Below are 25,545 nucleotides of genomic sequence, written 5' to 3'. Positions count from 1 at the left end.
ATGAGAAGGTACCGTTTTCATAGGGATTTAAATCTCAGTGAAAGTGCGCCCCTAAGGGAAGGTTCATTTATTACGTTCATCGTTTTTCGGGATTTCTAGACCCCCCCCCTCTGTCACGCTATTTCCCTATACCTAATACACGTACTGTCACACTGTTCTAGAACCACCCCCCCCCCCCACCCCCAAATGTTGGACGTAATTTATGAACGTTCCCTAATCAAATACAATCAATTTGATTTCTGAGAAAACGAAACGGTGGTACTGCTATTTATCCATGCATTGGAACTTTTTAGCCCCATCCACGACTTGCTTCAAGTTTAGTCCCAGGACAAAACTCTGTCAAACTAGCTGACCCGACGTGGCTAGCCACTTTTGCTAGGGAAAGGTTGTATAAAGTATGAATAGTATAAAGGAGAGTTCCGGAGATTTCTAGAATGTTCTGCTATTTCTGTAAAATTCTCGAAAACATTCCAGAATCTGCTTCTCTCTTGAACGTTTACTAATCTTCAGAAAGTTCTCGAAATTTAATGAATTTTTATGTTCCAGAACTTTTAAGAAAGATCATTTTATATTTTTCCATGAACGCTCACCAACTCCTCGAACATTCTCGGCATTAAAAAATTTGTTCCAGGAAATTCCAAAAAGGTTCGTTTTCTTATTCTTTCTGCTGCTTTTAACGTTTCAGCAACTTCTTGAATGTTCCAGGTATTTAAAGCAGTTTGATGTTCCAGATTATTCTAGAAGATTTTTTCGTTTTTTTTTTTTTGGAACGTTCACAAACTTTCAGATACTTTTCGTAAATTTACAATGGTTGCAAAAGGTTCTTAGTCTTGTTTTGGGACGTCCAGTAATATCTCGAAAGGTCTTAGAATCTTAAGAATTTTGATGATGTAGAACATACCCATAGATTATTATTCTTCTTTCTTAAACATTCAACAACCTTCATAAAGTTCTCGAAATTTTATGTAATTTGATGATCCAGAACATCCCAAAAGGTCCTTTATTCTTTCTTGAACGATTATTAACTTTCAGAAAGTTCTCGAAATTAAAAAAAAAAAGTGTAGCAGAACATTCCATAAGGTTCTTCTCATTTTAGTAGCTTATAGAAAGTTTTCCGTATTTGAGAAAGTATGATATTCCAGAATATCTCAGATTATTGTTTTACTTTTGAAGCATTCAATTACTTTCAAGAGGTTTCTGGAATTTTTTAAGATTTTTATGTTCCAGAACATTTGAGAAGTTTTTGTTTTGCTTTTTTGCTTGTTCCCTAACTTCCTTAAAGTTTTCTATATTTTATTAGGTTTGATGTGGAGAACATTCTAGAAGGTTCTTTTCTAAAAAGCTTAGCAATTTAGAAGTGGTCATTAGAAGAAGAAGTTCTCCGTTAATAACTGTGGTAGAGCTCATAGACAGAAGCTCGTAGCTGAGAAGCAGGCTTTGTCCCAGTTGAGAAGTTACTCCAAGAAAAAGAAGAAAAAGATGTTCCATAATGCTGCAGAAGGTTCTTCCCCTTCTTTCGAAGCGTCCAGACACTTCAAGGAGATTCTCGAAACTTTAAGAACTCCAGAACTTACTAGAACGTTCTTTTTCCCTTTTTCTGGAACCTTCAGCAACTTCCAGAAAATTCTTGGAATCTTGAGAATATTGATGTTCCAGAACATTTCAGAAGGTTCTTCTTATTATTTCTGGAAAGTCAAAACACATCCAGAAAGTTTTCGTATTTTTTATAAATTTAACGAAATATTTCAATGCGTTACGGACAGACAGACAGACAACGCTGGGCTTTTATATATATGATTAGAGAATGTGTTCTACAATAAGAATTCACATGAGTCCTTGAACTACCAGAACTTAACAGTCCTTAACAGGTTAATACACTGAAACCTCCATTTAAGTCGGTGCATGGCTGACCGAAAATAATTTCATTTCTACCGTGCAAGCAATGACTAAACTATACAGTTTTATATTTTTTGACAAATCTTCTATGTCATGCGGAGTATTAAAAAATATAAAAGTCTTCAGTTTTGTCATTGCTTGTACGGTAAAAATTATTCTCGATCAGCCATGCACCGACTTAAATGGAGGTTTAAGTGTACGCAATTAGGTACGTAAAACATGTTTGTTTTCCTAACATCAAGTGTAGTCTCGGGTGAGCAAAGTCTAAGTCTTTAACTATCAGCAAGGCAGAATATTTAAATGCAATTTAAAAAAAAACTGTCACCAGTACAAAAAAAAATACTTTATACCATGAATCCTCATTACCAAAACACATTACCCCAACTTGACAAACCGGACATCACTAGGGTTCGGTATGGTAGATCCTTCACCGTAACGCAACACGAAAAGGTGGTCTACCTACGTTACAGGCTCCGTTAAAGATCGAGCATCTTTTATACCCCCTCAACTATTCATCCATCAGCACGGGTCGCCTGACACCTTGGATTGGGGCTCCCTGTTTGGTAGACTTTCACCCCCGGAACAGGGGGTTCGTAGTGCTATTCTAAGCCGGCAGCTACACGGGCCATCTTGGATATTCTGGTTGCCATGTTTGGACTCCAGACATCTTCACCATACCAAATATACCCCATATTGCATGGCTATAAAAATCACCGCAGTTTGATGTGTCGCATGATGGGGCTTGGTTCAGTTTTATACATATATGGCCAGCTCTACCAGTGCTGGTCCGGATCACTGAAATGGCCATAACTCCGGAAGCCTTTGACCGATCCGGACCATTTTCAATCGCATACAATGCAGTAAAATTTCGGTTCGATTCGAGCTAAAAATCGGACAATGGGAAGTGCCTCAAAAGTGAGTGAAATTATTTTGCGCACAGACATACATACATACACACATACAGACATCATCTCAATTCGTCGAACTGAGTTAATTGGTATATGTGGCTTGACCCTCCGAGTCTTCTATCGAAAATTCGTTTTTTGAGTGAACATATAGCCTTTCAGTACACTTTGGTGTACGAGAAAGGCAAAAAATGTTTAGAATTTGTTTTGGCCTTATGACAAAGACGGACCATGATTTTGCATTTCGTCTGCAAAAGCAAATATACATTATTCATGTAGTAATATTAAATATTTTCAGATTCTTTTTTTTGCATTTAATGCGGTGATCATAAATCATGATTCAAGCCAAGGGCGTAGCCAGCTTTTCGGTCAGGGAGGGGCAAGCACCCTTAGCAAATTTGTGCGTACTAGCTTCTATATCTATGCGTAATAGGATGAAATTGGATACATATAATAACATTACATTCAAAAAGCATTATTTAACCCTTCAGCAATCACGCTGTTGTATTTTGTACAATACACTCGCCTGATCTACATGATTCAAGGTGGTTCTGGTAGCAGTGAGCAATTTCTGGAAGAATAAGGATTTCTAGGACTAGAATTTTCCGGTTCCTGTATGAGTCCTTTTTAAATTATCATCCAATAGTATTCGCTGGAGGAATTCGTCCAGAAATTCTTGAAATAATAAAAAATAAATCATCAGGTAAACCTGGAGAAGTTTTTGGGTACATGTCTGAAGAGATGATTGAAGGATTTCTAAAATTTACAAAGTAACTCCTGACTAAATTTTTGAAGAAAACCTGAGAGGAATTTCTGAAGAAACAATTTGAGGAATTCCCGGAGCAATCCCTGGAAGACTTCCTGCATAAATCCCTGGAGCAATTCCTACAGGAATGCCAGGAGGAAGCCCTTTAGAATATCTAGAGGGATTTCCGGAAGAATTCCCGGAGGAATCCCTGGCAGAATTTCTGAAAACATACCTGGAAGAATTCCTGTATAAATTATGGGACGAATACTTAGAGAAATATCTGTAGAGATCTCATGAGGAAATCCTAGAAGAAATTCCAGATAAATTTCTGGAGGATTCCTTGGAGGAAGTTCTGGAGAAATTCCTGGAGGAATTCTGGGAGGAATCCCTCGAAAAAAAATCAGAATAAATCTCTTGAGGAATTCCTAGAGGAAATCTTATAGAAAGTTAAAAAAAATCCTTGGGGGAGTTCTTAGAGAAATCGCTGAAGTAATTCCAGGAGGAACCCCTGAAGCAATTCCTGGAAAAATCTGTAGAGAGAATCCTGGAGAAACTTCTAAACTAATTCCTGGAAGAATTATTGGATGAGACCGAACAGGAAATCCTGTAGAAATTCCTGAAGAAATTTCTTGGATGAATTCTTGGGGCAATCCCTGGAAAAATTACTGGAGAAATTTCCAGAGGAATTCCGGGAGGAATTGCTGGAGAAATTTCTGAAAAAAAAACCCTTGAGAAATTCCAGGAGGATTTCCTGGAAGAACCCTTGGAGGTTTTTCTGGAGAATTACCGAGAGGAATCTCTGGGAATATCCCTGAAGCAATCCCTGGATAAATCTCTGAAAGAATTTCTGAGGGAATGTCTGAAGGAATTCCTTGAAAATTCATGAAAGTATTCCTGGAGAATTTCCTGGAAGAATCTCTGAAGAAATCCCTAAACGATTTCCTAAATTACTGACATAATTTCTGAAGGATGTCCAGGAGCAAATCCTGAAGAAATTTCTGGGGTATTTCCTGGATAAAATCCTGGATAATTGCCTGGAGGAATTCCTAGAGGCATTCCTGTGATAATTGCTGGAGAAATCTCTAGAGGATTTCTTTGGAAGAATTACTGGATGAATTTCTAGAGGAATCTCCAGAAAAATTCTTGTAGATTTTTTTATCTGAATAAAATCCCTTGATAAATTCCTGGAGCAGAATTCCTGTAAAAATTCCTGGAGAAATCTTCGAAGGAATTCCTGAACGAATCCAAGGGGAATCCTTGAAGAAATTTGTGGAGAAATCCCTGGAGAAATACCTGGGGGAATCCCTGAAAAAAAAAACCTGAAGGTATTCCAAGAAGTTCTCCTCCTGGAAGAATATCTGGAGAAATCCTTAGAGGATTTCCTGGAAGAATCCTTGAAGGAACTTCTGGAGGATTTCCGGGAGGAATCTTCGAAGGATTTCCTGGAGGAATCCATGAGAAAATCCCTGGAGAAATTCGTGCAGAAATCTCTGAGGAATTCCTGCCGGAAGAATCCTTGGAGATACTTCTGGAGGATTTCCTGGAGAAATCTTCGAAGGATTTCCTGGAGGAATCCCTAAAAAAATCCAAGAGAAATTCGTGGAGAAATCCCTGGAGGAATTCCTGAGAGTATTCCTGGAGAGTTTCCTGGAAGAACTTCTGAAAAAATTCTCAGAAGATTTGGAGAAATCCTGGAGAAATTGCTGACAAAATTTTTGAAGGATGTCCAGGCACAATTCCCGGATTCCTTGAGTAATTACTGGATGAATTTCTGAAGAAATTCTTGGAGAATTTCCTGGGGGAGTTCCTGGAGAAATTTCTGGATTAAAACCTGGAGGAATACCTGGAGGAATTTCAGGAGGTTTTCCTTTGAGAATTGCTGCAGGAATCCTTGAAGAAATTCCTAATGGAATCTTTGGAGAAATTCTTGCAACCATTACTGGATGAATTTCTGGGGGAATCTTTAGAGGAACTCTGGGAGAAATTTCTGAAAAATTCTCGAAGGAATTTCTGAAGGAATCCTTGGGGGAGTTCTATGGGGAAATCGTGGGGAAATCCCTGGAAAGTCCCTGAAGGAGTTCCTGGAGGAATTTTTAGCAAAATTTCTAGAGGAATCCTTCCCTAGAGGTAAATCTACAAGAATTTTTGGAGGAATTCCTAGAAAAATTCTAGAAGATATTTCTAGAGAAAATCCTGGTAGAATTATTGAAGGAATCCCTTAGGGATTTCCTAGAGAAATTCCTGGATGAATTACTGACATAATTTATGATGGAATTCCTTGATTATTCCCTGGTGAAATTTCTGGAGGAATCGCCGAAGAAATTCCTGGAGAAATTCCTCGAGGAGACCCTGGAGACCCTGGGGCCCAAATAGCCGAGGCGGTAAACGCACGGGTATTCAGCATGACCATGCTGAGGGTGACGGGTTCGATTCCCGGTCGGTCCAGGATCTTTTCGTAAAGGAAATTTCCTTGACTACCTTGGGCATAGAGTATCTTCGTGCCTGCCACACGATATACGCATGCAAAATGGTCATTGGCAGAGGAAGCTCTCAGTTAATAACTGTGGAAGTGCTCTTAGAACACTAAGCTGAGAAGCAGGCTTTGTCCCAATGAGGACGTTACGCCAAGAAGAGAGAGAGAGAGGAATTCCACAAAGGGTTTTCCGATGAGTTGTCCAGGTATTTCTTCAGCAAAGATTCAGCAGAGATTTCTACAGAGATTCCTTTGGGTTTTAAGGAGAGGGTTTTTTATCTCTGAAGAAATTTCGGGATGAATGCATGAAAAAAAAAACACTCCCTTAAATTCCTTCTTAATACCTAGAAAAAAAAATCACGAGGAAATCTGGAAGTAACTTCCAGAAAAATGTTTGGAAATTTCCTGGAAAAGGAATTTGTAGAGAAATATCTGAAAGAATCTCTTAAAATTGTCTGCAGAAATCCCTGCACAGTTTGCAAATAAAGGTACTGCTGAAACCCTTGAAGAAAACCCTTGATAAGTTTCTCAATGATTTATGGAGAATTTTCTGCAGAAATCCTTGGAAGAACTACTAAGATGCATCATTATCATTCGGATGGGGATTCAACCTGTTGACGAATAAACAATAAACAACTCCTGGAGATATATGTAAAAAAAAAACTTAGAAGAATTTGCCATAGAATAATTTAGAGAACTACTGAAGCTTAGCCTCAGGAGTTCCACAAGGTTCAATCCTGTGTCCATTATTATGGAATGTCACGTACGAGGTGGTTTTGAGGTTGAAATTCCTCGGCTTCGCTCGGCTGCAGTCACCTTGGAACTGTATTTGGAAGTTTTTATTAATATAGGGTATTGATTCCTTTATCAAGCCTGTGGCTCCAATTTTTATGCAACGAAAAGCAAAGGATTGAAGTGCTGTTTGATTTCTTTCTTATTTTTGTATTTTTGTTAGAAGTGAGTACGCATGAAAAAAAAGAACAGAATCTATCGGTGCTGCAATCGCTTGTTTTCGAATAGGATGAATATGGAGCGTGAGATTACTGCTGGCACTCGTACACTATAATGTTGGTCTACCTTAATGACGCGCGGTTGTGTTTAGAGCCATTCCCTGGCACACGTACTTTGATCAGCCGTCCCTTACAAGGAGAACATATGATGCTATATTGTCTTGCTGAAGACTACGTCTTTACTGGCTGAGCAATATGGGACCATGGACCTTAAAACCATTTAGAATTCTGAAGTCACTTTCTTTGTTTGTAATTTGAAATCGGATTGACAAAAAAGTGTTTGTTTTGACATATGGCAAAGACGGACCATGATTTTCCATTTCGTCTACAAAGGCAAATATACATTATTCATGTTGTAAATATCAAATATGTTCAGGTTTTTTTTCTGCATTTAATTTTAATAATGCGGTGATCATAAATAATAATTCAAGCTTGTCAAAACACACGATTAAAAAACACATTTGTGCTACTTGCTCATAATAGGAAATTTTCGAACACTTTTGTCATTTCTAATTTTCAATCAATTTAAATTTCAACATCAAAACTCCACACAGACTTAATCCTTCGAAAGAGAGAGAAACTCTTACCGAACTGTCGTAAAAATGTCCAAAGTGGTTCTAAATTTAGTGCCATGATGATGACCCGCCCAGTGCCAGACGATGACAAAACTGTAAGCCAATTTTTTCTTCACTGGATAGGTATGATGATGCTTTGACAGTTATATGGCATTGTCGCGGTTAAGATGCGACCACCCGAGTTTGAATCAATTTGCAGTTTAAGGGGTGTTGCTGCTGCACACGCCGTTCGTTCGCTGACGAGCGCTTGCGGTTGGGGCGTTGAAAACTAAATTAGATTTGTGATGGTCTCTGGCTTGTGGGTGGGTTGCGAGTGACAAAATTCGGGAACTATACAATGGAAAGTTTACTGAACCCAGTTGAATAACTTATTTTAATAACTATGATTGTCTATAATGTCCCCCATGCAGATAACAACATTCTTTGTAACATGATGCCGTAACACACCCAAACTGCTCGGTGGTATTTTCAACGTACCGGAAGCATCGTGGTGCTAGTGAAGATGCAACACTCTCGCTTTCTGCAGCAGGGTTGCGATCTTTATGGCAAACCATTTTACGGCCCATAAACTGATACAACAAGATGTTACCTCTTAACGGCTCAATTTTATGGTACCGACCATTTTTTCTCTCTCGATTTCTCATCCGCTGTTGTTTTGTGGCGAAGATTTATTCGACGTTTGGTCCAAATTCTCCATTGAATGTTGCAAAAAAGCTTGAAATGATGATGATCACCTCATTTGAAGATACACAAAAACATACATTTTGCGCCTGATGGGCGTGTGACTGATGTTCGGAAAAGTGAAACACGGGAATTTATTCAAATATGACATTTATTTCACAACGCGACGCACAAATCAATCCTCGTGCAAAACGGGAAGTGCAACCATATAAATCACTCCAGCACGCGATCACGCCCTTTCCAGCGCAAATTAAATTAATCCTCGTCTCCTCAGAACGATCTATACTCGATACAGCGACAAGGTGTTCCACTAAATTCCCGTCGACTAGCTAATAGGTTTTAGCTCAGCTCTGAACAGCGGCGGATGATGGATTATTCGTTCGCTTGCACTTTGCCATCAGAACAATTACCATCGTCAAATAACACCAGCCAGCCATCAGGTACCAGATCGGCAGCGCCAGTGCCGCAATGAGAGGAGATAAGATCGGCGTCGAGCTCAGCCACTTTTATGCTACCAGCCAGCGCAGTGATGAGATGATTACATGATGGTGGAGTAGTTCCATTGCCTCCCTGAGCTTCCCAACACCACCCCTTCCAATCGGATCTCACAATTTAAATGTTTGCCATTTTTATGCTTTTTTAATAATTTTAATAAATTATCATAATAACGATCGTATTAACGTGCTGAAAAGGCCTCGATTATTGCTAACACCTTAGCACCGCAGTCGGCGGGATATCGCAAGCAGTGAGGAATCCTTCCTACTAAGCCTAGGAGAGTTGATGCCACTAGATGTCAGTACATCTATCGCCGGCAGGAAAGGTGCCGACTGCTGGTTGAAAAGTGTTGGACAGAAAATCATAATGATGGCGTTTGTGAGCGACTCTCCCATCAATCGTCATTATCGGTCCCACAGTCGGCTCAATCATTAACGCCGTGGCCGGCATCATGGTCACTACTCCAATTTTATCTTGGTTTGCAAGGATAGATGTTCGGTTAAATTATAACAGAAATAACTATGTTTTACACTATTTTACACCTTTACACAATTAATATGAAATTCTTTAATGAGATTTTTACCTTTCTCGTACACCAAAGTGTACTGAAAGGCTATATGTTCACTCAAAAAAACGAGTTTTCGATAGAGGACTCAGAGGGCCAAGTCACACATATCAATCAACTCAGTTCGACGAATTGAGATGATGTCTGTATGTGTGTATTGATGTGTGTATGTATGTATGTCTGTGCGCAAAATAAGTTCACTCACTTTTGAGGCACTTCCCATTGGTCGATTTTTCGGATTATAGCTCGAATCGAACCGGAATTATACCGCATTATTTGCTATTGAAATTGGTCCGGATCCGTCAGGGCGTTCCGGAGTTATGGCCATTTCAGTGATCTGGACCAGCACCGCACAGCGGGAAAATTCGACCCAAAAAAAGGATCTTTTAACGCCGCTGGTTTCGGTACGTGAAGTTGACCATTTCTGACGTTAAAATTACGAGGAATCGATTGGTGCTAAATTCATTCACCGCACGACACGTGAAGTGGTCCATTTTGCCCCATTTTTCCCTTTTTTCATACAAAAAGAGAATCAAAATGTACTTTCAAACAACTAACACGACTGTAGATCATTAGAAATAGCTGCAGGTGTAATTAGAGGTTTATAGAAATCGTATACATTTATGACAGATCCTTTGAAATGTTTATTTGCCCCATATGCCCCAACAACTGCTGGAAATTGTGAATTTTATATAATTACTAGCTGTCCTGGCAAACTTTGTTTTGCCGTCTTGTGGTGGTTTGGCAACTGTTGAACTCAAAAAAGTACCGCACTCTTGAAAGATTTCATTTCGGTCGTGTTGATTTCCTTCTCAGCTCATGAAAAATCAGTACTTCATCAATTTTGTTACTTTTCTAGCTGATTTTCGTAACTTTTTGTAGATATAAACACAGCCACCACGAATATGAACCAAATCATGCAAGAATCATGCTGGTTGGTTCATCAGTTCTTGAGTTTTGTTGCCCCAAAGGAACTTCAAACTCAGATATAGATATAGATATTAGACCGGGTCAACATGGTCATTTTTTCGGAACAAAGCTTTTTCGATGCCTTTTGTGGTCCCGAATAACTGTGCAAAATTTGGGCACAGTTGGTTGTGTCCCCGCATTCCGCATTGCGTTTGAAATTTGTATGGAGTTATATATGGGAAAACACACTTTTCTACATTTTTCTCGTAAGAGGCTCGAATTTGTCTGGAACTATTTAACTCTCGATGTTAAAGTTAAGCCCAGGAGATGCTGATTAACTTTGCCAAAAAGAGTAAGATGCTAGAATGACTCTGAAAAAAGTTATTAATGTTCAAAGTTCGATATCTCCGCACAACTACTGAAAATCATTTTTTCTGCCAACACTGCTGGTGCTTCAAAGGATCAACTTATCCTTGCTTTATAATCTGTCATTTCATGGAACTCCAAGTCCCATTTCATCAACAAACAACAATCAAGCTAGTAGTTTTTATTTGATTCTCCACTCATTCTTTTTTATTAATTGATTACAAAATTCTATTCATTTTAGCACTTGCATTTGAGGAATGGTTCCGGAACTATTAAAGAGAAGTACCATATAAATCATCTCTCTGCAACCGATGGCCGCTTTGTGAACAACTCATCCTAACCTGGCTTAGATATAGATATAGATATAGATATAGATATAGATATAGATATAGATATAGATATAGATATAGATTATTTTTATTTTTTTTGCATGAACAAAAAGCGCTGGATCTGTTATCATGAGAATCATCGTCAGTAGTTGTCCATTTTGCCCCATTTTTCTTTTTATTATTGAAAAATGAGATTTAAAATGCATTCATAAAAAACAGATACTGCTATGGAACGTTGAAATTAGTTTTAGTTGCAATTGAAAAGCTAACAGTTATCATGCCCATATATGAAAGATATTTTCCCTACCTTACCCTACATGCCCCTAAAACTGCTGGATGATATCATTTTAGGTATGGTTTTGTGATGTCACTGGTTGCAATACATGAAGTTCTGTTATTTTTTATATATACAAATACGTTTTATCGATTAGCTTTGGAATCATTCTCGGGAGGGTACAAATAGCTGTCCATTTTACCCCAATTTGCTCTGATTTGTTGTCGCTTTGATTGATTGATTGATTTCCCGCATTTGCTTATGTCCGAATTGATGGACTTTTGGTACTGAAACCAATGTAATCGAAAAGAAGGTGGGGATTTCAGGGTATAATAAGCAATAATCTTAATCTGATTTGTGGCAAATATACACACAACTGATTGAATGAGGCATCTCAAATATATATATAATTTGGTGTTTAAGATGCCTTGTTCAGTCAGTTAGCTTATATTTGACATATTTCATAAAATACTTATTATGCCCTTAATTCCCCATCCAAAGCGGATATTTTAGAAAAAGTCATATATATGTCTCTTTGATAACATTCGTTTCAGTACCAATGCTAATAGGGGAAATTAATTTATTCATTACATGATAAAAATCAGAAAAAGCGCAAAATGGGGCAAAATGAACCACTTCCCGTGCTATGCGGTGAATGAATTTAGCACCATTCGATTTCTCGTAATTTTTTACGTCAGAAATGGTCAACTTCACGTATCGAAACCAGCGGCGTTAAAAGATCCGTTTTTTTTTGGGTTGATTTTCCCACTGTGCACCGGTAGAACTGGCCGTATGTATAACAGAACCAAGCCCCATCATGAGACACATCAAACTACGGCGATTTTTGTAACCATGCATTATGGAATAAAATTGGTATGGGAAAGATGTCTGGAGTCTTAAAATGGCGATCAGAATATCCTAGGTAGTGGTTTAAACTCCAATATGGCACCTCCAAATTCAAGATGGCGGCTGTTTAATAGTGTTTAGGCTCTAAAACCATGCAATATGAGTATATTTGGTATGGGGAAGATGTCCGGTGTCCAATAATGGTGATCAAATTATCCAACATGGCGGCTGTTTAATGGAGTTTTAGGCTCTAAAACCATGACATATAGGTATATTTGATATGAGGGAGTTGTCCGGAGTGAAAAAAATGGCTACCAGAATTTCCAAGATGGCCGCCAAAATTCCAAAATGGCGGCTAAAATTCAAAATGGCGACTGCTTAATGCAGTTTTAGGCCGTAAACCTTGCAAGTGGAAATATGTATTTGGTATGGGGAAGATCCAAAATGGCGGCCTAAAATCCACGACGGTGGATCCATATTCAATATGGCGGCTGTTTAATGGAGGTTTAGGCTCTAAAATCATGCAATATGGATATGGGGAAGATATCCGGAGTCGAAAAATGACGACCAGAATATGCAATATGGTGGTCTAAAACCCAAAATGGTGGCTAATTAATGGAGGTTTACGCCCTAAAATCATGCAATATGGATATATTTAATACGTAGAAGATGTCCGGATCGGAGTCCAAGATGGTAGTCTAAAATACAAGATAGCGGCTTCTAAATCAAGGTGGCGGTTGTTTAATTGAGTTTTAGGCTCTAAAACCTTGCAATATGGGTATATCTAGTATGGGAAAGGAGTTTCGGGTCCAAAATTGGCGCCCAGAATGCACAAAAAGGCACGAGAAAGGTGCCATCATCTGTAGGTGGATCAATTAGGGTTTTTTTTATTACCGAATAGGTTCGGGCCGAACAGTCTGGATATATGATCAAATATGGAACTTTATAAAAAAAAATCACAGATGGGTATTTTTCGAGACAACGCTAGGTGAAATCTCACGATTTTCCAAAATTTTCTGACACCACAAACTTTAAAAAATCAAAGCAAAGCAAAGATAACCGTACACATCGTAGTTGCTACTTCGTGATGGACCAGAACAATAGAAGTTGCACAGAGATCCAATGAATGTTGCTTGGGAATAGCTACACACTCTCAATGTGCACAATTCGAGAGTTCAATATTTTAAAGTCAAACGGTGCCGGCCACGTCCTTACGGTCATCGGGAAAGGGGAAGGAATGTTAGTTCGACAACCGTTGTTACTAGAAACCGTGGAATCCACAGCATCCCCACAGTTGTCTCGGGAAGGAGTATTTGTTAGTAGGCAGGGTAGGATAAGGTGTGGATCTTGGAGCCACCTTTGGTAGGTGATATCATCCACACCAACCGGTCTTTATCCCGATTATGATTTATTTGGTCACGATGGTAAGGGTAATACACATACGTCAACGATCGATCTATTATTAAACGCGTCACCGTATTGATCATTTACACTATCGTGAAAACCGACTTCCCCGCGAAGGCTACCGTGCAATCACTTTCTTCTAACATTTTTATCGCTTCAATATTAGGCCTGCACCAGAGCTACAAGATTAATTTGCAGATATTACAGACTCCAGGAGTCCTAATGAAAGCGCATTTATCTCACAAATGATCTCACCCAGTTCCATGTTGTCGGATGACCGCAACCACTCCTTAACTCCTTCAATTTTCTGCAATACTGTTTGCTACCAAGTGTGCATCCATTTTTTATCACTTCACGAGGAAGGAGAATGTGCATCTGCCCCAAACACGTGGAACTTTTCACTTTTTCCTTCTTACAATGCAGTGCGACCGAGATTTTCATCGCAACTGCCACAAACATGCGTCACTTTTCGTTTTTTTTTTCCGCCGAACAATGCAAACCGATCGCGATCCCCATCGCAACTCCCTCGGGTTATGCGGGGATCGATCCACTAAAAAACTCAATCTCTCTTCCTTACCTTCGCGGTACGCCCGTTAGGGATGACTTTGAGAAGGGGGGGGGGGGACCGTACATGAATATACTCTAATAGTAAGCGTTCCATCAGCTATCGCATTAAGTAGTTCACTCTCACCTGGATACTAGGGTCCTGGCTAGTACTTAGACTACCCGTTGAACTCAAGCTCCTAGATGTGGAAGGGGAGTCAACTCAAGTAGCTCGGCTCGTCATTTTCTCTGTAGTTCAAGTGCGATTCAAGAAACCGTGGAAGTAACGGGATTCTACTTGTCCGCCCCCGTATACATCCTTTCAACAATGTTTATCAGGCGTGATATCTCTACCGCATATCCCCTGCATACTCCATCTTTGCTCCATTAAACGTGGGCATTCAAAGAGCACATGCTCCGCGGTCTCGTCGCAGTCTGCGCTTTACGGACATGCGGGGGAGCCTGCGTGTCCGAATCTGTGCCGATACCACCTAAATGGGCCTGACAGAAATTGTGTGAAGTAAAAATTCACCCGCTAGCACACAAAAATTCATGCCCGCTAGCATACATACCACGTCCTTTGAGACCGTGCGGTATGCGCTGACCACGCTAAGGCACATCAGCCTGTGGGTACTCTCGAGTCGCTTCACGCTCCGATTGACCACTAGCGCCTTCGACTATACAGTGGCGCCATACCATAGTATGGATACCGCTACTGCCACGGGCAGCTTACGCTTACTCGAGACTATTGCCGAGCTATTTGACATTATCTTTGAAAATGCCACTATCGCCATGTTCACCCTTTTGCAGGCATATTCTACATGGCTTCCGAATTTCAACTTATCGTCGATCATGACCCCCAATTGCTGCAGTGAGCGCTTAGAGTTGATCGTGCATCCGCCTGTGGTGACCACTGTCTGTTGTTCAGAGTTGCGGTTGTTTACCACCACCACCTCCGTTTTGTGGTACGCGAGCACCAACTGTCTCGACCTCATCCAGTCTCCAACTTTTCAAATTGCGTGAGTTGCTGTCAGTTCCACTTCCTCTATCGACTCGCCGTATACCACGATTACTACGAGGGAAATATCATCGGCAAAGCCGACCAGATTTACGCCCGATGGAAGTTAGAGTCTCAATACGCCATCATACGCCACCTTCCATAATACCGGGCCGGTATGGACCCTGAGGTACCCCCGCGGTGAAGTTGTAGCTCATCTCGCCTTCCTCGGTGTCATAGATTAACACCCTATTTTGGAAATAGCTCTCCAGTATCCAGCACAGGCTAACCGGGACTCCTAGGTGGCGTATTGCGCACTCGATGGTGGCCCAGCTGACGCTGTTGAACGCATTCTTTACGTCCAGCGTGTCGACCGCGCAATAGCGGATTCCAGTTCGCTTCTTTTGGAGCGCTATCTCGGCCGTTTTGGTTACAGCCCTAATAGCGTCCACAGTTGATCGACCCTTCCAGAAGCCGAACTGGTTATCCGAGAGGCCAAAGCCATCGGGTTTCTCGGTATAGACCAACAGCCTCGACAAAATTATCCGTTCCAACAGTTCCGGCGGTGTCCAGATGGCGGATATGTCTGTATGCTGACCGACGGATCGCCAGGTGGCTGCTCCGGTTTGGGCAGTAGAATCAATCTTTGCCTTTTCCACCTCTCCGGAAATTTGCCTCTGTCAAGGCACATCTGCATAGCCATTCTGAACATGTCAGGGCTAGCCTCGATGGCTGTCTGGATGGCTACTGTCGGGATACCGTCCGGACCCGGAGTCTTGTTCAACTTAAGAGACTTCGCTTATGCACGCTATTGGTTCGTGGGGCAACCTCGCTATGGCCGGTTTGGCCATAGGGAACGGGAGCCCATGGTCTTGCATAGTGGCGAAGGAACAGCGATTCCACGATCTTCTGCAGCATCTCGGTGGAGCGTTCTGGTCTGGGGGTGCTGACGCGCCCTTCGTTTTGGCCATGACTACAGCCAACACGACCCTATGGGGTGATGCCTACAGAGTAGTCTGGGTCCAGTGTTTTGAAATGTCATGTACGATGAGTTGTTGAAATTGCAGTTTCCGTTGGGAGTGGAGATCGTCAGCTTTGCTCAGGACATTACGTCGGAGGTCTACGGTGAATCGATTGAAGGAAACTAGAATTATCTCACCACAAAACTGAGGTGGGGGTTCTCAACAACCGGAAGTCGGGGCAGCAAGTGATGATCAGTGTAGGCGATTGTACTATTACTTCGAAGCGCTTCGTAAAACGCTTGGGGTGATGATCGGCGATAAGCTTGCCTTCGATAGCCACGTTGATTATGCCTAAAAGAGACATTTGCTTATGACAAGCAATCGCAGAACCGTGTGAACCAGTGAGGTGTGAGGCAGATGAGGAGCTGCCAAACGGTTCTCTGTAGGCTAAAAGGTTCAGAGGTCTTGAAGGCGATGAACAGCGATGTCAAGCTCGTGGATCTTGGAGCTGACGTAGGGGTGGTGGGGGTAAAGTGGACAGGTGGGGTAAAATGGACAAGGTACAGTTTCATGACTTTTATTGTTTTTTAAAATGTTTCAACGATTGGAGCTTATGCCTAAGCATGAATCATTATACTTTTGCTGATCTTGAACATTTAAATCAAATAAACCTCTTCAAGATGACAAAAACTTTAAAAATCACGTGAAAAATTGGAAATGATGTAAAATCTGCTTATAATTGCTAAGGTTTTCTCGTAAGTTATTTTCAAATTATTAAAAGTTTCAAACCCTAAACCAATAAAGTGCACGTAGAAGAATATATTTAACAGAAAAAAAATTAGGTTTTGTAAAAAAAAATTTTTTTTGCAAATAATTTTAACAAAATCAGACCGTGGGGGTAAAATTGACAATCGCTTTAAATTTCACCAAAATTTCATTTTTTTTTTGCAAACTTCAGAATCATTAGCCGTCATACCTATCGTGAGATAGTTGGAGTAAAAAGTTATAAAAAATATTTTATATCAACAAAATATAATTTTCATCCAAAACAGTGCCTGTTTTTTACACTATTTTTACAATAATAATTTAAGGGTGTTTTAAAGTTTGTATTAAAAATTTGAAAACAACAAAATAAAGGTGTCGTATGAAATTTGATAGTTTGCATTTAAAAGCATAGAAACAATATGCTGTTATATAACTTTTAACGACTTGTCCATTTTACCCCCACAAGTTTTTTTCACACTATTTTGATGCAGGATTTGGTGAAGAAAATAATCAAAGAAAACAATATTTTATAAATACAACCCCCTACAAGATTTCTAGAGTATATCATTACCTTCCATGTAACTCGGAAAAGCAGATGGATTTTGCCGCATTTCCGCGGGAAATGACCAATATGCTTAGGTTGTCCACTTTACCCCCACCACCCCTACGCAGTTTTTTACGTACTCGCAAAGAAAAAGTGATCGTCGAACCCAAGCGTGATAAAACCCGCATGGAAGAGGTCCTTGGTCATGTCGGTGTCTTGTTGTCGAGGTGAGGGCTTTCACCGCGGAAGTGGCTCTGAAGGTCAAAACCAGAGCGCCACTAGCCGAATCATGATTCAGCCAACGTAATCATAAATATCACGAAGCTAGAAAAAATCCGTGACAGTGACTCTTAAACGCAAGCCACACAAATTGAACGAAAATGATTTATGAACCACTTCGAAGCGGTTCTACCGTGAATTCCAATTCTGCGTCGATCTTGTCAATGCTTATCACCATATAAACTGTGTCACTGTAGGAATCGTCGAAATGTAGGTTATCAGTATGGCGTTGAGTGTGTATTTTCACAACGCACAGCATCTTTCACAGTGTGATAATGGCCAGTATAGTCCAGTTCGCTTCTATCGCCGTCCGTGTTTAGTTCCCAAAAATTCAATCATGAGTAAATTTACGTTGATTGTTATTTTAGTGGGTGCCTATCTGTATGCTGAAATTTCTTCGGTTCAGTCCGCTGTTAGCCTGCACGTTGGACAGCTGAGCAGAGCACCTAGATCTCCAGATGGCACTGGCGCTGCTGGGACGGATTCCGGCAACCCTTGCGGAGAGGACTGCATCCATCGGGCCCTTTACAACATGTGCATCTGTGTGACCTGCCCGGGGGGCAGCAGGATTTGTGCAATGCAGAGCCACAGCATTCCGGCCAGATGATCCAACCAAACAGATCAATCCCATCCGAACGTCGTCATCGCAGTAGCAAGAGCAATAAATGTAGAGCGGAATAAGTGCTCCTTGTTAGTGTCAATTTCGCACATAAATCGTTCTTAATCCCGATCGAATCCCTGAGAACAGCGATAACCTCTGTAATGTAATGATCCGCGCGGCTTATTGGCAGACTGTGGGGCGCAATCCATAAAGAAGCCCAATCCGAACCATAATTGGCACATATGCAAATCACACTCAATGTCCTCTCTATCTATCTCTATCTCTCTTAGCCATTGAATGGCTGACTGGCTCTGAGGGTTTGTGAACAACCAGACAACCAAAACTCGCTTAGCTACCTTTACCTAGTCGTCGTTATAAGTTGATGTGATTGACTTTTGTCATTCGAAGTCATGCATACACGTGAGAGTAATAAGATCAATTTTGTAGTCATATTGTTTTGTTATAACGTGAACCCTTCTTCTGCCATTAACGCCTTATTTTGGGTTGCAGATATGAAGATACTAAGTACATGTCCAAGGAAGTTAGATCGACCTCATATCTCATAAATTATCAGCATTGGTATCACTTGGCAAAGCACCGAATAATTTCCCATACTCCTCAAGAAAAATGCACATTTCTGTATACACAGTTAGAAAAATCACCGACTTCGGTAATGTTTTACCGGAATCTCAACAGTTAAGTTTGTTTTACAGGAAAAAATCGGTAAAGGTAGCAGCTTTTACCAAAGTTCGTTGGAGTTTGACAGATAAACGATAACATTTTACCGAAATTTGTTATTTTTTTTACAGAATTTCGTTAAAAATCCATTACCGAACGCTCACCGGTTGAGATTTCGGTAAAAATCACCGAACGCGATTAGCTATAGACTATATAGACTATAGACAAGATTCTGTAACTTGATCTTTAGAAATAGTTCTTGAAACGTTATTCATTTTTACTAAATTACACATTCTTTTGTTCCTACGTTTGAATTCGAAATCTCGCTTCTTTGAATTTCAGTTCAAATTTGTTCCAGTTACTCCTCTGTGCACCCCAGTGCACAGTGGTGCATATGACTCCTCACACTGCTTCCTATGAGAAGACCGTCGACCGTCGATCGTCGGTAGGTCGCCAAGGAAAAGAAAATCGAAACAAATTGTACCGTGACTGATCTATTAGGACAGATTATCAGCACTGACAGGTGTGTTTTATGATAGTGGCGCTTTTTGTGACTGTCTGCCCTCTCTAATTGGAAATTGTTAGCGAGCTGGCTCCTAGAAGAGGTCTGTCGGCAATTATTGCTCATTGTTTAATTGTTATGGCTTGCTGTATGTCGTGTAATTCGATTCCCGGGTGGTGATATCTGTGTTTATGAATCAGAAACATCGTGCATTGGCTGGGAGTTTTCGTGGATTTGGTTGTGGCATTCGGGAAGCACAAAATTCGTGCGAAATCCATGCTCATGGTATCACTTTTCTTCCCGACGCCGAAAGTGGCAAAATTTATGCCAGTTTGCATAGAGCACGATTCGATTCCTTTCCTATTTCGGGCCGTCGTGTTCGGGATCGTTTTCGCATTAAATTATAATAAATTTATTGTGTTGCGTTCGGGGCTCTCGTTGGGCCTGGATGTATCAAAAGCCTATCGATCATCTTGGGAGCCCATGTTTTGACCGCTTTGTGACTTTTTCTTTGCTTAGGTATGCTATGGGTCACTATTGCGAGGGGTTTGTTTTGCTCGAAATCTCTGAATACTTCCAAACAGGTTTGACCAAATGCTAAAAATAGTGTTTATGGGGCTTCGGCATGATTTAGATAACATGTAGATGTCCATATCTGGCTCATTTGCAAGGACGCCCAATATCTACCCCTCGGGCTTTAATATATCACGTGACCCAAGAGACACCATCACCGATTAGGCATTTAAAATATGACATTTCTGCAACGCTGCCACTCATCAATGGTTTTCATACGGGTTTCGGAAATTTATGCCATCCTTTTGTGAAACGGTCTGTTGCAGTTCTCTATAAATAATCATCCGGGTGATGCCGCCCCAAATGATGCTCATCAGTAATGCCCGAAGGTGTCGAACTGGTTTGATTTTACGATCGGTTAGGTTTTAATTAATAAATGCGCTCGCTAAGACATCGCTGTTCAGGAGTCGTAAATTGTTCTCGTACAACGCCTCTCGATTAGGTAAAAGAAGGTGTTTGTGTTTGTGTTTTAAGGCCCTTGTTAGTCATGACAGCGAAGCAGCGGTTAGCAATTGTTTATGTGAATTGATGATGATGATAGTGTACCCACCATCAGCGTAAGGATTAGGGGAACTGGGGGTAAGACGCCCACGTTAAGTAAGAGTCCATTTTTAACCACGAAACACTTCACAATATCGGCACCAACATTTCAAAAGGGCGTAACTTCTTTTGCAACCAATGCCTTCTCACAGAGCTGTGGGTCGTATTTCATTCATCTCACGCAATTCACATCCATTAATTGAAAGAGGAGGATTTTATCTTTCTATTTGTGCTAGTGGATTGCTTGAGAGGGATGGGATACGCTCCACAGCTTTGTGAGAAGGCATTGGTTGTAAATGCAGTTACGCCCTTTTGAAATGTTGGTGCCGATATACACTTTTTTGGCACTAACATGAAGCACCAACATGTTACCTTCCAAATGGAAGAAACCATAAACCAGTTTTATGTTTTACTACTGAAAAATTCAAATTTGAAAAAAAGTTTGGTTTACAGAATTTCAGTTTTGATGCGGGGTAAAACGCGCCACTAGCCACAGCTAACGCCAGGATGCCAAATTGTGTACATATACTTGCAGGCCTGGTTTATTGTCAACTGCTATTGTTCGTGAATGGTATAATGTGTAGACTAGACTAGACTAGACTAGACTGCTATTGTTCGTGAATGGTATACAGTCATTACATAATTATGGATCACCTGTAATTATGGGTCAATTCCATTTAAACGGCATAGTGAGCTGTTTTATCAATAATTATGTACTACAAAATGACGCACGGCTGTGTGATTAGTGAACTTATTTATAGTAAAAATGTGCTATTACTTGGTTCCAACTTGTGTTCTATATAATTTATGCCAGAATTTGGATCTAAATGGCTATTTTAATGTAATTAAGTAGGGGTGGGCATTTTACCCCACACATGGCTCAGAAGTTCGGACCCTTGTAAAAAAGTTATAAGGGTCAAATTCGATGCTTTTTCCGCATGGTTCACAAACAATGGGAGTGTGCAGAACAGTTTGTGGGGATAGCGAGAAAATAAATATGTTAAATGATGTAAAAGAGTGCAAAAATTTGACAGGCCAAAATTACATCAAAAGTAACAAAAAACTTTTGTTGGAGTTTTTGTACAATTTTTGTAGTAAACATTGGTAAACTCAAATGTAAAGAAGTATTTTTATTCTTTTTTTAACGATTGCAGTTGAAAAAAGTACTGAAAATAACATGGTTTGCCTAAAACAAAGGTGGCGCAACTTGCCCCCTATGAGCGTTATGGCCGCAGTTCCCCTACCTATGGCTGCAGAATCATTCCGAAAAGAATTTATCTAGGTACCTGATGGTTTGTTGTAGCAGGGTGAGTTAAAACCGCTGAATTCCTTCGATAGTCAACAATAAATTGCTATCTCATGACAAAAGTCTGGCTACTCCACGAATTTAAGTCCGGTCATCAGTTCATTCAACCCCCTTACCCGAGCAGAAGAAAATTACAAGTGAATAACACATCAAGGTATTTATCTTAAATACTACCATACCTTGATATGCCCTTCATTAGGTGGTAATAAGAGGCAAAATAACAAAAACGAATACCAAACTTTTGAATAAATAACACCTAGAAAAAAGCAAGTCTTGTTATTTCAATAATGTATGCATACCTAAAATTTCAATTGCTGTTATTGTTATTCCAAAGTTATTAAATAACAAACTAATAACATTTCTTGTTATTAAATGTTTCATATGTTCGATGACTTCATGATGTAATAGCGGTTATTTTCACTGCTAAACTAACAAATACTACATCAATACCAAACTCTGATCAAATACCTGCAACTGTTATGGTGATGTTCTCATAACATTTCGTACAATAACGCAGCAATAACAATTTTAGGTATTAGAGCACATGTTGCTCTTCGCATGGTATTTTTAAGGTATGCCCTTCTGCTCGGGTAGGCTACCCCGCCCCGTGTGTGTGTGTGTGTGTGTGTGTGTGTGTGTGTGTGTGTGTGTGTGTGTGTGTGTGTGTGTGTGTGTGTGTGTGTGTAAACCCTATTACACTAAAACCTCTTTTTATGCATGTTTTTTTTTTATGCACTTTTAATTTATGCACTTTTTTTTATGCCCTGCATAAAAAAAGGGAAAGCTACTCAGAACCAATATTGTGCATAAGAATATTTAATAATAGCAGGAAGTATTGCAACGGCGACCGGGGGGTGTTTACAGATGAGAGCAAAGGAAGGTTACAGGTTCATTTTTGGGTGTTTCCGAAGGTCTCATGTGCGTTACATGGGCTCCGAGTGGGTCTTATGGGGATTCCGGAGTCATTTCAGGAGTCGAAGAGCATTTTAGGCTTGTTTCAAAGCCGTTACGGAGGCGTTTTTAGGGGGTTTGGTTTAGGAGGATTTTTTTAGACATTTCAAGAAGTTGCAGACCATTTTCTGCGTGATTCAGAGGCGTTACGGAAGCGTTACGGAGGAGTTTTCGGGGTGTTCGGAGCCTCTCAGGTGCGTTACATGGGGTCCGAGGGAGTTTAAGGGGGATTTTGGAGGCATTTCAAGACGTTTCAGAGCATTTTCGGTGGGATGCAGAGGCGTTACTTAAGCGTTACGAGGAGTTTTCGAGGTGTTCGGAGCCTCTCAGGTGCGTTACATGGGGTCCGAGGAGGTCTGAGGGGGATTTCGGAGGTATTTTAAGACGTTTAAGAGCATTTTCGGCGGAATGCAGAGGCGTTACTTAAGCGTTACGAGGAGTTTTCGTGGGGTTCGGAGCCTCTCAGGTGCGTTACATGGGGTCCGAGGAGGTCTGAGGGGGATTTCGGAGGTATTTTAAGACGTTTAAGAGCATTTTCGGCGGAATGCAGAGGCATTACTTAAGCGTTACGAGGAGTTTTCGTGGGGTTCGGAGCCTCTCAGGTGCGTTACATGGGGTCCGAGGGGGTTTAAGGGGGATTTTTTAGGCATTTCAAGACGTTTCAGAGCATTTTCTGCGGAATAAGGAGGCGTTACGGAAGCGTTACGAGCAGTTTTCGGGTGGTTTGGAGCCTCTTAGGTGCGTTACATGGGGTCTGATGGGGTTTAAGGGGGATTTTGGAGGCATTTCAAAATGTCTCAGACCATTTTCGGCGTGATTCAAAGGCGTTACGGAAGCGTTACGAAGGAGTTTTCGGGGTTTTCGGAGCCTCTCAGGTGCGTTACATGGGGTCCGAGGGGGTTAAGGGGGATTTTGGAGGCATTTCAAGACGTTTCAGAGCATTTTCTGCGGAATTAAGAGGCGTTACGGAAGCGTTACGGAGGAGTTTTCGGGGGGTTTGGAGCCTCTCAGGTGCGTTACATGGGGTCCGATGGGGTTTAAGGGGGATTTCGGAGGTTATATCAAAATGTTTCAGACCATTTCAGACGTTTCAGAGCATTTTCGGGGGATTCAGAGGCGTTACGGTAGCGTTACGGAGAAGTTCTCAGGGGTTTCGAAGCCTCTCAGGTGCGTTACATGGGGTCTCCGGGGGGTTCAAGGGAGATTTTTGATGCATTTCAGGAAGTTTCAGAGCAGACTCTGAAATATCTTAAATCGCCCCTCAAACCTCATGCAACGCCCTTTATAGTCTCCTGAGATCCCTTGAATTGCCAATTGGTGGGCAATGCCAATCGCGGTCAGCGACACCTCGGCTCACTTCTACACACGCAAAATGGTACCAGTCGTCGCATTTATCGCACTGGACCATTCGAGTGTTGTCGTCGTCGGTTGCTGAAATCGAAGAAGACAAATTAAAAAATTCGTTTATCTCCCATACCGATTGGGCGATGCTTGGGCGAACGCCAATCAAGACGAGGAGCACTGCAGCAGCCCGTGATGGTCGGTCTGCAGCTGGGTCTACACGAGAAGACATCGTGCGTAATGATGGCTCTCAACACTGCAAAGCCTGCACCGACGATGACAACACTCGAATGGTCCAGTGCGATAAATGCGACGACTGGTACCATTTTGCGTGTGTAGAAGTGAGCCGAGGTGTCGCTGACCGCGATTGGCATTGCCCTATATGCCAGTCGGCCGCCAAAGGAGCCAAGAAGAAACATTCGTCTAAGGTAACCTCTACAGAACCGGCCGTGAGTACGTCAGCTCCCATAAACCCCGCTATAAGAGTTACATCAGTTCCATTGAATGTTGTTCCCCAAATTCCGATAAATTTACCCGCCTTGCCCCACGTAACAAGTTGTGATGTTAACGAGTCTGTGTTAACTCACGTTCCATCGAATATGATATTTCCGCCTGTTTCTGCCAATAAAGCTAGCAATACCTTGAATCCGCTAATTGCCTATACTGTAACTAGTACCCCCGTCCCTTCAAATATGCTAGCACCACCAGGCATATTCACCCTCGCCGGAAGTTCGGATTCGCCTAACCCACCTTACACGTTGATGTCATCGAATGCCGTAATACAGTCAACAGCATGTACTGTCACTAGTTTTCCGAGGATGACTGAGATCAGCCAGTGTCCCCCGATATCTTCTGGAGCCCAGCCGATACCAGCAGTCACAAACATCCCCCTGGCATCCAGCACCATCATCCCTACCTCTGGACCTCTAGCTGGAAAATCTTCGAAAGAGCCGCTGAAATCAACGTCGAACATACCTCGAAGTAACGCGAAGCAAGTCTTCGGGGAGACATCAAGTCAGCACTCTGGAGCTTCGAAGAGGTCCACCAAGCAGAAACAGTTAGAGTTGGAGTTGAAAATGCTCGACGAGGAGCGGAAATTGCAAGAAGAGGAGAACTTGAAAAAGCGAGAGTATCTTCAAAAGCGGTACGCCATCCTTTTGGAGATTGCCAGCGAGTCGTCGTCGGTTGCTGAAATCGAAGAAGACAAAGTCGAGGATCGAGTGGATGAATGGGTCAACAATCGTTTGAACGCAGGCCCAGCAGTGCCAGATCCAGAAGTGCTTCCGGAATTACTTGATGTGAACATAGCTAGACAACCACCTTACAACAACGCGTATCCGATCTGTAGTCAGCCAGAGATATCTAGAAGAATTCCTGCTCGGCTTGAAACCGTATCATTCCGTCAACCTAGAATGTTTCCAACTTCTGCAACGGACCGATATGCCAGTATGCCAGTGCGTCAACCAGAAGCTACCGCCCCCCAGCAT

General features: G+C 41.3%; 1 long non-coding RNA gene across 1 annotated transcript; it reads left to right on the top strand.

The window, feature by feature from the left end:
- The first annotated feature begins 17,526 nt into the window (after positions 1-17,526).
- Positions 17,527-18,267, top strand: LOC115254920 (uncharacterized). Its single transcript, XR_003892043.2, has 2 exons — positions 17,527-17,874; positions 17,935-18,267. It is a non-coding gene; the product is annotated as an uncharacterized LOC115254920 (long non-coding RNA).
- Positions 18,268-25,545: the final 7,278 nt, after the last annotated feature.

The sequence above is a fragment of the Aedes albopictus genome, chromosome 2 (assembly GCF_035046485.1).
Source record: "Aedes albopictus strain Foshan chromosome 2, AalbF5, whole genome shotgun sequence".
Classification (NCBI taxonomy): Eukaryota; Metazoa; Arthropoda; class Insecta; order Diptera; family Culicidae; genus Aedes; species Aedes albopictus.
The sequence above is the reverse complement of the archived record's forward strand: the minus strand, read 5'-3'. Positions and strand labels throughout refer to the sequence as shown.